The sequence below is a fragment of the Serinus canaria genome, chromosome 3 (assembly GCF_022539315.1).
Source record: "Serinus canaria isolate serCan28SL12 chromosome 3, serCan2020, whole genome shotgun sequence".
NCBI classification, from domain to species: domain Eukaryota; kingdom Metazoa; phylum Chordata; class Aves; order Passeriformes; family Fringillidae; genus Serinus; species Serinus canaria.
Window position 1 is genome coordinate 14,028,837 of NC_066316.1, and position 14,002 is coordinate 14,042,838.

At 44.4% G+C, this 14,002-nt stretch overlaps 1 protein-coding gene across 2 annotated transcripts in view; it reads right to left on the minus strand.

The window, feature by feature from the left end:
• Window positions 1–12,790, minus strand: part of SLC8A1 (solute carrier family 8 member A1) — a 122,833-nt gene extending 110,043 nt beyond the window's left edge. For both annotated transcript variants that reach the window (XM_050973136.1, XM_050973135.1), the window contains exon 1: window positions 12,713–12,790. The gene's annotated coding sequence lies outside the window, so the exon portion shown is untranslated. The remainder of the gene's footprint in view (window positions 1–12,712) is intronic.
• Between the last annotated feature and the right edge of the window lie 1,212 nt (window positions 12,791–14,002).

Here is a 14,002-nt window from a genome sequence, read left to right on the forward strand (position 1 = left end):
GCTCCCTTCACCACCATTCCAAGGCCTGGAAAAATTTTGGTTGAACAAAAAATAATCTCCCTTAAGTACAGAATTACAAAGTAACAAATATTCTGTTCTCTGGATTTGTCTTCTGCTCTTGAGCCCTGGAGTTTGGTGCTTTCCAATTGACGTGGCAACCAGAAGCAAGTTAAAAAACCCCATAAGAGTGTTGAAATAGTAATCACATGACTCCAGGAGCTGGGACTTCCAGAAAAACAGAAGTACAAGTACCACGTGGCACTGTCTGGGAGCTGTGTCCTGCAAACTGGGGATTGTGAGGCTTCCCCAGCAGCTCTGGCCCCATTCCTCCTTTGATCCATGAGCAAGGTTCCCATAGTTACCAGTGGGAGCACAAGGCAAATCAGATGTAGTGCATGGTTCTGGCTGTGGCCCCTGGTTGTGAAAGTGATTTGGCCTCCTCTGTATCATCTGTTTGCCAGCCCTCAGCAAGGCTGGGTATTCCAGGGAAAATGGCCTTTTTTATTAAAAGTGAGATGTGACTGGCCTCAGCTGCACAAAGCATTGTATTGATATTTTATTTATGTCTTCTAGATCAAGAAGGCTGGTGGAACACCTTGCAAAAGCCAGGGCCATTAGGTGAGAGGCTGTGCAATGATTTCTCCTGAAGGGAAATTTTCTTCTCTGTAGTGGGCTCTGATCTGCTGTCCTTGAGGGTGGCTGGTCAGAAATGGAAATGTTCCCTGGCTCCTTGCTGCTTTGACTTACCGAGCTCTGCTCTGTTTCACCTCCAAGTGGCCTTGCCTGGCGAGGTGTCCCTCCAGCACACAAGGGCTCTGCCAGAGACGAGTCCTCGAGTCCTGGGGACAGAGGAACCTGTTCTCTGCTGTTATCAGTCAATTTTAGGCCACAGGGACCCATGTGGTTGGAATTTCTGTGCTCCTTGGCCTTCCCAAGGCACCTTGCAGAAATCCTGTGTCCTTGCTCCTGGTTGACTTTCCCCCTGGGACAGCTGAGACAGCTGCAGGGTTCTTTTCCCAGTTTCCTTCCCCACAGTTTAGTCTGCTGGCCAGGGACTCACCCTGGTGCACACACAGATCTTGCTCTTTGGGCACAGTCTGCTCCAGTTCTTCTGTTTTTGTCTGAAGATGCACAAATCAAAAATGCTCATCCTCTCTGTGCTGCCTGCTCGAGCAGTGCTGAGGCAGAAATCACTGCTGCATGCCCTAAATGTGGGAATTGAAGCCCTGCATGTAAAGAGAATTTACCAAAAAAAAAAAAAAAAAAACAAGAAACAAGGAAACCAGATGTAACTTCCTGATTGCTTAGTGGTTATGGGTTTGGAGATATGAAACTGCACCATTTGTAAGACTGGATTCTCCTTTCAAATTTCCATGCTCTCACGTGCCAGACTGTTTCCCCCTTGAAATATCAAACATGGCCTGTTCAAAAACTGCCCTGAGCTGAATGTTTTTATCATGTCTTTCTGGATTGTGATGATGCTTTAAAATGATTGAAGATGCTCCTTTGCCACCTGCCTCACGGTTAGAAATCCCCAAGTCCCTTAAGGAAATCTTCTGCTCTTCTGGGGAGATGTACCCAGCTTCTCTGAAATGTGTTTTGGTTCTGAGGCTGTAGAAGCACTTTGCTGGTGTGCAGGCAGCTGTGTGCTTGGTAGGGCAGTGTCTTACAGGCCTGATGGGAATCCAGGCTTTCCCTTCTCATCCAGCTCCCTTCCATGTGCACCTCAGTCTCTCAGAAACTTTCTGCCCCCTGCATCTCAGGATACCAGGGTGGTGTTTTGGTAATTGTGCCAGGGCTGCTAACAGTGCCTGGATTTTATGTGCCATCAGTGGATTCCAGAGATAACAGCTGTATTTACATGACCAATGGCATCAGGGAAGCAGGCAACAGCTGCATAAGAAATAAGAGGGGTGAGAGGTCTCGAAGACATGATTCAAGAGGAAACATTGCAGGAATGCAAACTGACAAGTCAAGAGGAGACATATATCCTTGCACATCTGAAAGAGTGGATGCTTTCCATTCCTCCTGTTGACATGATAAGAAGTCAGGGGGTTAAACTATAGGCAGGGACACTGAAGTTTGGCACACGGAAAAACTTTTTATAGCCGTGAGAGGAATGGTGTGGGCAGCTGGGTGGTCTCTAAAGAGGGACAAGTGTGTCTTTTATCACTGAAAGGTTTTCAGATCAGGATGAGCAAACCTCAGAACAGGTGTAGGTGACCTAGTTCTCAACATCATTTCACCAGAAAGATCTGAGATGAGCAATCAGAAGACAGTGAGCATATCACAGAGAGAAAACCGAGGTTGTGTTTAGGCTGAAAGGAAAGAAGACATTCCTTTAGGCTTTGGACAAAAATTTGGTGTTGTTGAAGAGTCAGAACTTTGGAAATTGGGCCATGCTGGAAGAGCTTTGCAAAGTCCAGGTGGCAAAACTATCCAATTTCACACAACCTGAGAGCAGACCAACCTTCATCCCAGGCTGGCAGCCAATTTCCTGGGTGGATGAGCCATTTAGCTCATAGGACACCAGGGGAGAGAGCTGACTGCTGCTCTGAAGCCCATGGTAAATCCCACTTATGTTTTGTGGTATTGTTCCAGGCTATTGTGGTTTAGTAATGGTATTCCCCAGTTTAATACTCCACTGAAGCCATGTGCTGCTCCCACTCCAACTGGAGGCACAAATGGCAAAGATCATGGGCTGAGATGAGAACAATTTACTGGAAACAGCAGAGAGATAAGAAAATGAACAGTAACAGCAACACTATTAATTTTAAAAGTGTACAAAAGAGAGAGTGATTCACATGCCAATATGTTCATGGGAGAGACATTTTTTGCACAGGCAGATAGTGACAGAACAATGCTAGTTGTTTTAAACTAAAAGAGAAGAGATTTAGATTAGATGTTAATGAGAAATTCTTCACTGTGAGGGTGGTGAGGCACTGGAACAGGCTGCCCAGAGAAGCTGTGAATGCCCCATCCTTGGAAGTGTTCCTGGCCAGGCTGGATGGGGCTCTGAGCCAGCTGGTGTGGTGGAAGGTGTCCCTCCCCATAGCAGGGGGCTTGGAAATGAATGATCTTTAAACTCCCTTCTAACCCAAACCATGCTGTGATTCTGTGATTCTATGAAAATAATATCTTTGGTTAACCCTGACTTATGGCTGTCTGACAACATGAAATAAAGGTATGAGAAGCTACCAGAACCTGCAGAGTGTAAGAAGAGGGGTGATGTACATGCAGCTGACTGTGTCTGATCCGCAGCTGCACTGACTAGACAGCAGCAGGAAAAATGGCAGGAAAGAGAAACATTGCTGATAACAAAGGCAGGGTACCAGCTTAATCACTGGCTTGTCTGGGGGAGAGGCACTGGATAAAGAAGCAGAACCCAGGAAGAAAAAAAGAGGCAAAACCAAACTATGAGGTAAAGGAGGTGACACAGCCAGGACTGATCTGGGGCCTTTGGTCAGCGGCGTGCTTGATTATGGCAACGTGAGAAATGAGCAGCTGAGGTGGGTTTAGTGTTGGCCAGTTGCTGTTGTACTCACTAGAATGTACTTACTCATTTCTTATTGTGGGGTGGGACTGGGAGAAAGGTAAAGCAGGTTTAAAATTTTAAAAGGGTATAAAGAAAAAAATTATTAATAGTAACTAAGAGAAAGAGTAATTAGAATTAGAACAAAACTTTTATGACACTTTTCTTCTCCTTGCAACTTTTTCTTTCCTAATGACAATGTAAAGAAAGGATGCCTAAAATTTCAGTTAGTTTACTACTTTTAGAATGGTCTTTCTGCAGTTTGCTTAGGGAGAGAAGTCTCTTTTGTTAATGTTATGGAGACTTCTCCACAAGAAAACGGTTCTTTTGTGGCTCCTAATTTTCATGAATAACAGCCACCCAGGGAGATTTGTAATCATGAAATCCCTCCCACTTTCTATAAGCTTTTCTTACAGCTGTGTTTATGGGGTATTTAAACTAATGGGGTATTGGTTTAGTGTTTAAAGGTAAAACTTCTCATTATCTATCTTTGAAATAATTTTCATGTTTAGGAACAGAAATCTTCTTCTCTTTCCTGGGGTTACAGGACCTTCATTACTCTTCTTTCTTTCTTTGTTCAAATGTCTCATAGGATTACACTTGGCTTGATATTTGCTTACTTTAGCATGGAGGCCTTTGTTTGATATCTATAATTTGAACACTTTTATTTCCTTATACCTTCATGCGTTGTAGGGAAAAAGAGTCTTTCTTCCTGTTTTTACAAGAGGATTTTACCTTAAAACTAAAGGCATTTCTTCATCCTTCTTATCTGGGACTTGACTTCTTCTTTACTGACTTCAGTGTTTTTATGTTGTTCTTCTATATGCCTATATTTTATTATTTTGCCTCACTCAGAAGAAGATTGAAGCACTAAAAAAAGTTAATGTCTTATCCAGGGCTTACAAATAGTCACTTAACCCTAGCCAGGCTCAGTACCTTACAGATCAAAGTTACAACTAAAGAAAAGTAACAAAGATCTTAGTAACTAAACTAAAACTCAGCAGTAACACACCAAAGAAAGAAGCTTATAACTTCTCCTCTCCCTTTATTCAGCAACTAATTAGAAAAACCCAGAAAGTGCCCACAGCAGGGGCTGCCCAGCCTAACCTAACCAAAACAAGGTCTGGGCCAGCCGTGTAACTTCTTTACCAACCAGAAAAAAAAGAAAAAATTCACAGGTTTCTTCCATCTTTAACACGTATTTTTCCCACAAGCATATACAACTTCTTGGTAGTTCAAACAAATTGTCAATTGCACAAAAACTTTACATCACTGCCATAAATACCTCCTATACAAAACCACCACGGCAGTGCAGGTGTGAGGCTGTACCTGAAGTCAGCCAGGTCACTGACATCTGCCACATCCAGCACACACCCAGCTCCTCAAAGAGCCTGACTCAGCACAGGGCTTTCCTGCAGATGGCTTTGTGTGGCCAAGACCCTGCTGAAGTGAAGTGTCTGCATAAGACACTGCCACAAAAGAAGGGACATGGGTCAAATGACAAAAAATGAAGTTAGAGCTCAGGATAAGGCAGGGCGTCTGTGCTGGCAAAACATCAACTTTATTATGGTTAGAGCCTTCAAACTTGTCTTGCTGTGTGATTTTCCATAAGCTGCATACATCAAGGCACGTTTCAAGATAACCAGAATGTGTTTCAAATGTTAAAATTTGGCATGTTCTCATCAACAGGGACAGAAAATGTCTAGAAAACATCAGTAGTGGCACAGCTTGTAATTATTGTTTTGTAGCAATCTTCTAGGTCCGTGCCTCAAGCCATGCTCAAAATAGTCTGCCTGGTTAGTTTTAAGGTAAGAACATTGAAATTAGGGGTAAAAGGCTGCATACTTTTTTAGTTCATTATTGTGGAGGTACATCTTCAGGCATTCTAACACCCTAAAGCCCTTTCCAGGTACACATGAAGATTATGCACGTATAGACAGACTTGTCCCGGCCTCTGAAAATGCAATGACTCTCACCAAATTATGGATCTTCAGGTGGGTCTTTGGTGATTTATTTTGGAGATTTTAAGCATCTAGAAAGGGTCTGAGTAATTTTTCTAAAATAATCACTGTTTGTCCTGAATCCTACCTGATGACTGACAACAGACAAATCATTGCCCACTGAGCGGATTTTCAGTGGCAAACAGTACAAAGATTTCTCTTCTCTGATAATGAAAGGTTCACATCCCACACACACCATTCTCCTTCACATGATCCCCATACACATCTCCATGGTCCTTGTACACACACAGCAGAGAACCTTCAAGATTAACTCTTTTGTCAAGCTTAATTTGGACACATGTCACACTTCAGGGGAAGGGTGAGGTTATCAGCAAGGCTCTAAAAAAATCTAAGTGTCAGTTAGTCTTGCTCTTAAAACTTCACTTTGGATCACATCAACTCAAGCCAAAAGGCAAATCTCCCACTTATCAAGAAAGATGCTTTGTGGAGCATCTCTTTTCTTCAACCATTGGCTAAAAAAAGAGGATCACAGAATGTTTTAGGTTGAAAAAGCCTCTAGGATCATGAGTCCAGTTGTTAACCTAACACACCAAAGTCCACCACTAAACCACGTCCCCCAGCAGCCACATCTACACATCTTTTCAATACCTTCAGGAATGGTGATTCCACCATTTCCTAAATAAATAAACAGGACTCATCCTGATATTGAGGCCTGGGGAACACCCCTGGTGACAAGAAAAACTTTTTAATGTGTTTGTTTTCCAAGCAGTGCTGTGGGCTAAGTCCAGGATAGAAGATGGCAGGAACACAAGGATACTGTGGTGCTGGACCTTGTTGTGTTAAACCTTTGAGTAATGTAGTCAGAGAGTGAAGTGAGGACACCTCTCACAGCTGCATGTCTCCCTTTTTGCAGTATTTTTCTCATGAATTAAGGCTACCAAGGAGATTTGGAAAACATACTAGGATTCCACAAATAATTGGTTCATCAGCAACTTGGAAAAACATGCATAAGAGGTAAATGCTAGAAATTAAACTTATCTCCTTGGCCAGGATACAGCTTCTGCCCTGTGCATGTGGCTTACATCTGAAAGATGTCATAGCAGGCAGCAGAGCAGCAGTAAACATCACTATTGTGGCCACTCAATAAAAGTGGGGACCTGCTTATCCAGATAAAGATAGAGCAATCCCCAACATCTGTCTTGCTCCCAAGCTGGGCGTTTTTCCTGGACAGAGAATGCTTTCAGAGCCTTGCCTCAAGTAGCTATGTTCTAGATCTGTGAGTTCATCTTGAAATGATAGTTGGCAGCCCAAAGCAATGTAACGTTTAGCATGCTTTAAAGGACCATATGGAATAAGTTACACTGGAGTAAAACAAACACCAGTCTCTCACATCCAGTGCTATTGTTAACAACTTACTGGGCTGTGTGTATTTTTCAGCAGCAAGGATGACTCACTAAATAACAGGATAATACCACGGATCACTAGCATGTTGTGGTCTGTGGCCACAGGAAGGCTTTACTTTTATTGTGTACATGTTGGCAGTCTCAGCACAGCAGCAGCAAATCCAGAAGTTTATTGCTGCGTCTAGGGCAGAGGCATAAGATCTCTGCTTGGAGCCTCCCTGTAAGCCAAAAGAATAACACGGGATAATTCTCCTGTCCTGCTTGCCAGGCTGCAGTACAAGCAGCAAGCTGGGAATTGGAGGCTGGGAAAGGAGTTGTCACCTTGGATTTGCTTCCTTGCTCCAGTGTGTGGATGTGGCAAACGCTGATGCTGGGAGGGGGCTCTTTCAAGGAGATGGGATCCCTGTTCCCACACTAAAGCCGGGATGTGTGGTTGCCTCTTTTAGAAACAGGTGTCAAACCAAGTGGGTTTGGAAGGGTGGAGGAGTTGTAGGGCAAGAGATACATTCATCCACAAAACCCTAGGCCCCTGCAGAAATCCTGAGGGTGTTGGAGAATGCCTTAGGTGGACATGCACAACCCATCAGCTGCTTCGTGACTCCTCAGGCTTCTCTGCCTGAGGCTGAAACCATGCCCAAGTCGCTGTGGGCCAGGCCCCTTGATCACCTCCACTGAGCTCATGTGCTGTCCCTTGCTTCCTAGGGCTTGTTGAGATGGGAGATCTCCCTGTAGCCGGGGAGACCTCGGTATCTGCAGGGCTGTAGTAGCCAGAAGGGGACATGGTTGGGACTGGAAAGTTATTCTGTACCCCCTGACAGGGTCAGGAGCAGCGGGAAGAGAAACTGTCCTGGGCACAAGGGTTTCCTCCTGATGCAGAAAATGTGGCTGGGGGAGCCATCAGATTCCCCTGTTATCAGGGGGGTGGTTCTATGTGAGTGGTTTTTTTTCTTTATCTCCTCTGACATTCCGTATTGTTGCTGTTAGCGTTCATTCTCTTATCCCATTGCTGTTTCCAGTAAATTGTTCTTGTCTCGACCCGTGATCTTTGCCTTTTGTGCCTCCAATTGGAGGGGAGAGGGAGCAGCACAGAGTGATTTTGGTGGCAGTATTAAACTGGGGAATACCATTCCTAAAGCACAGCAAGGGAGCATTTCCTGTGCGTTTCCAAGAGGGACTCAAGGAAATCTTTGCCTGGGGGGACATGGAAAGGCAGCAATAGTTTTGCAGGCCCCATTCCTGCACTTTCCATGTTTTGTTATTTTTACATTTTCCTCTATTTTCTTGCTTTTGCTTATATAAGAGGGTAAAAAACTCCAGATTGATGTTCCAGTGAAAGAAGGAACATTTCTCTGGAAGAGCAGGAAATGATGTGTGGTGGTGTCATGCAGGATTAGTCTGCAACCTCCAGGGCACACTGTGGTCTGTGGGATAACCTGGGAAATACCACAGGGACAAAACTTCTGGTGAAATCCATCCTGAGCAGAGCTTGAGAGCCCTAGGGGACTGATGGCAAGAAAGGGATTTTATATACTATTCAGTGCACTTTGTTCCCATGGGGAGTAAAGCAACCCAAGTGCTGAATCTCCTGCCTGGCAGGGAAAAATCTATACCTGAACAGCTCTCTGTGGCAGAAGAAGTTCCTGAGCATTCGTCCTTTTTGGTTATTTAGAGATAAGTCATTAATCATTGTTAAGCTGAGTGGAATCCAAATGGGTCTTCCCACTGTACCTGTACCCAATGCTCACATTTTGCAGAATACCAATTCTGTTAGCATTTTCCTTCTCCTATGCCCACCCTGTCGCCCTATCAATCAACTGCATGTGGCATCCCTCCTCCAGCGTGACATGGTTTCTTCTCTCTCTTCTTATCTCTATCTTCGAGGCAGAAAGGACACAAAGGGAGAAGAAAGATCAGAGGGGAGCGCTCGTGGACGAGGAAGGCGCTTGCAGTGCGTAGAGGAGAGTAGAGGAGAGGAGAGGAGCGGCGAGGAGAGAGAGGAGGGAGACGGCGCAGGCAGAGAGCGGAGAGGAGAGGCGAGAGGAGAGGAGAGGAGAGGCGAGAGAGGCGAGAGGAGGAGGGGGAGATGGAGAGGCAGAGGAGCGGAGAGCGTAGGGGAGATGCGCGGCGAGTAGAGCGAGGCGAGTAGGCGGCGGAGAGGAAGCGAGAGAGAGCGCGGAGAGAACAGTAGCTGCTTACCACTGTCCTTCTATTCACTCCCTTCTCCCTCTCCTCATCCCTCTCCCTCCCTCTTCACCTCTCCTCTCCCTTCCTATCTCTCCCTCTCCCCTCCTTCCCTCTCCCTCATGTCTCTGGAAAAGACTCAGCTGGAGACATCACAAATGGAAACCTGCATTTTATGATAGCAACGTCAGAGTTCAGCATTCCAAGGATTTGGGAAAGATCCTAAAAACAAACATCCCAAACTTAGGAGGAAGTTCAGCATAAAATATAAAAGAAATCCAAATATATTGAATAATGGAAATCAAAATAACTTTATCTTTGCCCTGCAGTAGTGACCCCATGCAATAAGAATAGATTTATGATTAGATAACAGTGACGGCTGGAGCCCTAAATAGGAATAAACTGAGTTTTGAAGACCTCCAGGTTTACTGCATTGTTGCTGTTTTTCCCCTATATGCTGCCAGAATAAAAGTGAGTTCCCCCAAGGATCAACTCCAGAATGAATGTCTGCTCATAAATTCCCTGCTTTACTTGTCAATTGTCAGAAAACACCACCACTACTTAAAGCTGTGCTGTTGTTTCCTCTTCCTGTAAGAATAGGAAGATTTTGTTTTTGTGAGAAAACCAAAGAGAGCTGGACATGTTCAGATTTTTTTTTTTTTGAAGAGGCCTGAATTCCCGAATTCCAAATCAGATTTCAATTGGCAAATGGGTCTGCAGGTTTCCAGGCTAGGAGCAGGCAGAGCCATTGCACAAAGCCCATTTTGCTAGGACATAGGCAGTAGTGTGCATCTGGCCAGAGAAGTGGATCAGTCTGTCAGCATGTCCTCAGAATGTGCTCCAATCTTCTGACTTCCTAGAAAAACGACAGAGATGGTGTCCAAACATCATCCTTCCACAAAACCATTGAGGTGTCTGGAGGAGGAGAATATGCAGTGGGCTTACTTCAAGTCATACCCACTTTGCAAAATTCTTACTGAGAGAATTCAGGGTGTAGCTCTCCTTGCTGATTTCTTTTTGGGGATGCTCTCTTCCTGGGCACACTGTAAACCACAAAGGTGGTTTTGCCTTCTCACACAAAAGTCTGAATTCAGGGACTCACTGTGGATGCCCGGTGCAAAGACTTTCTTCAGATGTGTTGTCTGAAACCCAGCTGTGTTTGGCTTGGTTTTTTTAAAGCCACTAAGGTTTGGGAGCAGAAGCCACCGGTGCATCTAGAAGTCCTGTGTGCCTTGGCTGCTTTCATGAGACACAGAACATACTCCTGCTCCCTCCAGGTGCCACTGGGGCGAGGACAGCTTTACCCTTGCCAGAGGCCAGCAGGAATAGGCACAGAGCTCAGCTTTGCCCTTGGTCCTTCCCTCCTGGTGTGTGTAGTGCTGCCCCGACTGAGCTCCAGCCTTGCTGAGGCTGATGGTGAGAAAGAGCAGAGCTCCCCCTTCCCCCTCTCCTGCCTGCACTCTGGCAGAGAATGGAGCGTGGGAGGACCTCGCGGCGGATGCTCGGAGACTGCAGCGCTCCTAATGACTAGTCCCTTGTAAAAGATGTTAGTGATACTATCGCTGATGCTCCGTGGGGCTCTTTGCACTCACGGCTGGGGTCTCTCAGTGACATCCCACCCGCTGCACTCAAGGGGCTGAACACATCCCAGCCGTACCCCTGGCTAATCAATAGTAAATACTAACAGCAGCCAGCACACTGATAAGAGCAATAAATATTAGTGATAGCGCTAATGCCTTAATGTGCTCCTGATAGAGGGAGGGGGGCATAAAGGGCAAGTCTGCCTTGGGGCTGGCAACCAAGAGATGACTCATGCCACCAGGGCTTTGTCAACCAGGCCTCACTGCCCCAGGCCCTGCACCAAATGGAAACTGCAAATTAAATAAGTCCCAGCTTTTCCAGGTCCATCCTGCCATCCTCTTCCTGGCCTGCCCAGCACAGCTGTCGGGTAACGCCCTGCTCAGGGGACCACACACGTATCAGCTGTCTTTGTGTCTCTTGGGGAAGGGAAAGCTCACAGTCTGGGGAGAAAAAGGAAAAATTGAGGAAGAAATTTTTGACATTAGCAGGTTCTCAGCAACCTATGAACCAGGACCATATCCAGTAGAAAATGGAAGCAATGTGAGTAAGAATGAAATGCAGAAATGTTATTTCATAGCATTAGCAGCTAAAAGGTTTATTGGTTAGTGACTCACTAGCAATTTAAAAGCTATTTATTGACCCCAATTATTTAAAGACTGATTTCTGTGTTAGCATTCCTGTAGGCAGGTGGCATGTGTTTAAAAGATACCTCTCAAAAGAATCAAAGTTTGCCTAGCACAGACAAAGGAAACCAGACAAAGACAAGATGTGTATTTCAGTGAGGGTGAAAGCTGAGGAAAGTGGGAATATCTGTGGAGATGCTGGCCAAATAAGGGAAGATGAGGGTATTGGCCCTTTCAAGTGCAGACTCTACTATGGGGTTACAAGCAAACACTTCCATTATGTTCTTCTTATGTAAGGACAAGGGAAGGCATTTTCATTCATGAATGGAAATGTTTAGGACATTTGTGGTCGAGTGATTTCCCTTTACGATCATCCTTCATATTTCTGGAAATCTCTTACAATTTCAATCATACTCCTGATATTATTTTCAGTTCTTTCTGTATAATTGCACTTCACCTGCTCTGATGGTTTTTTTCCAGTCTATTAACCACCTGAAAAATGACAATGCTTTACCTAGAACTTTGCAGTGGGACTATGAATACAATGTTATAACACCTGAAAACAGAGGAAATGTTAGCCCAAAGCCATTCACTAGCATTTAAAGAAAAACCTCATGTTTAACTGTACCACTGTATACCAACCAGATTTTAAGCCAAGGCTATAAAAAGGTTTTTTGTGTTCTTTTTAACAAAACACTTGGTGAAGAAAGCCTCTCTGCCAAGGCTATACTCTGCTTTTGTGACAGTGCCCAATTCCCAGAGCTGACACATTTCTGTGCTAGTTTGAAGGAGACCTATTACTTCAGTACTTTGGAAATATTCACAACAGCACACAGCTGGTTTTGCTGGAGCTGACTTTCACAACACTGCAATGGCAGTTAAAACTGAACCAAAAATCCTTGCACAGGATGTAATCAACCTCAAATCTACAGAGAAACATTGGGAAACTGCCTTTAAGTGCCAAGAAAAACAACAGTCGTTTACAACGAGCTCTTCCTAATGTCCAGTCAGCTCAACCCAAGTGAAACATGTTTCTCAAAACGAAAGTAGTGCAGAGCAGGGAAGAAAAAGCCCTTGACTTTTGAAATAAATTTTTTAAAATAGAAACATGGAGACACTCTGATACTGGCAACCACCACTGATCCTTCCTGCCCACTGAAGCTCTATCATCACCCAGTCTGTGAATCCACTTCTTGAGTGAAAAAACTCTTGTTTTCCAACATTTTTCTCTTGCCTCCTTCAGACACTTGGAAAGTTCCTGTCCCTCCAGCGGCAGAGCAGTTACATGTCATGTTTCCTACTCAGAGAGCTTAACCATTATCCAGCTCTTGGAGCCATCCCATTGCCCCAGATTTACGGCTTTTCCCAGGATGTCAGTCCAACCGAATCCCCAGGTGTTCCCAAGAAATGCCTGAGTCGCTCTTCACTTACCCCAGCCGAGGCTCAGCAGTTGTGGGTCATGCAGAATGGAAAAAAGCCCTCATATGATAGTGTCTCTATATTTACCAGAAAGAAAGGAGCTGGGGTGCTTGTCCTTTAAGTGTCTCTAAAGATGGTTTGCATAGCTGGATCTCAGCTTATCTATGCTTTTCTGCTTTCGCTTCCATACATGGATCTGTTCCCAACAGTAACTCCAAGCTGTCGAAAAGAAGCTATCTGGCAGCTTTCAGCTTCATCTGACACGTAAATGAGCGCGAATAAATAATTACATTTGCTGCCGCTCTCCTTCTTCTTTTTTTTTTTTTTTTAATTGCACCTCAGGACACCTTTTCTTTTTTTTCTTTCTCCACAGATTAACATTTTGCTGTTTTTCCCAAAGTTATTCCTAGGGGAAAGCAAACAGAAATGACCCAGGCAGATTTTTCTCTCCCCTTCCCGCAGGCTCACATAATTTTATTCTCATAAATATCTTTTTTTTTTTTTTTCCATTTGCCTTGCTTATAGGTCAGAGTTTTGCATGTTTGCTACTTGGAATCATGTCAAAGAAATATACATCATGTCTGTAGCAAAGGAAGGTTAAAAGTCAAATTTTTGGAGACAGAGAATACAGCTGAGCCACGTGACTGCTCCCAGATTAGCAGCAGTAGCAGGAGTAAGCATTCCTCTGATATTACAGTAGCCACCGTGGGACATGCCTGAAACTATGAAGGGAGAAGCTGCAGTTTGGAAGCTTCCTGCAGATCTATTTATGAATAGATCACTCCTTGCTCTTTTCTCTATCTTTCTAGGTACTTTCCTGCTTCCTCGATTTCAGTTTCAGAAAGGGCTGATAAAGAACAAAAATGGGAGGGAGCCCTGTGGCACAGGAGGTCAGGAAAGAAGTCAAATAATTACCCTTAACTCTGCCCTTTGTAATCTTTGCTGTGCAAATGGAAATGTTAAGGGCTCCAGTGAAAGGGAAACATTAAATAGATGTCTTTATTATTGTTTGTTATAGTGGCAGAGATATTAGCCAGCTAATCAATTGCTTCATGCTGGGTTCTCTGGATAAAAGAAAACTGGTCAAAGTCATACTCAGAGAGACTTAAGATATCTAAGGCTGAATGTAGGTGTCCCTATTAAGGCACTTGCATGGAAAATGGCATCCTCAAACATGGTGGCTTTGATTCATTGCAGGAGATGGAAATTCCTTGTATATTCCCACACACCAATGACCTTGACTGTTTGAGATTTTTCCTAAACATCTGTTGAACACCAGGCGGAAGAAAAGTTTTTAAAAGA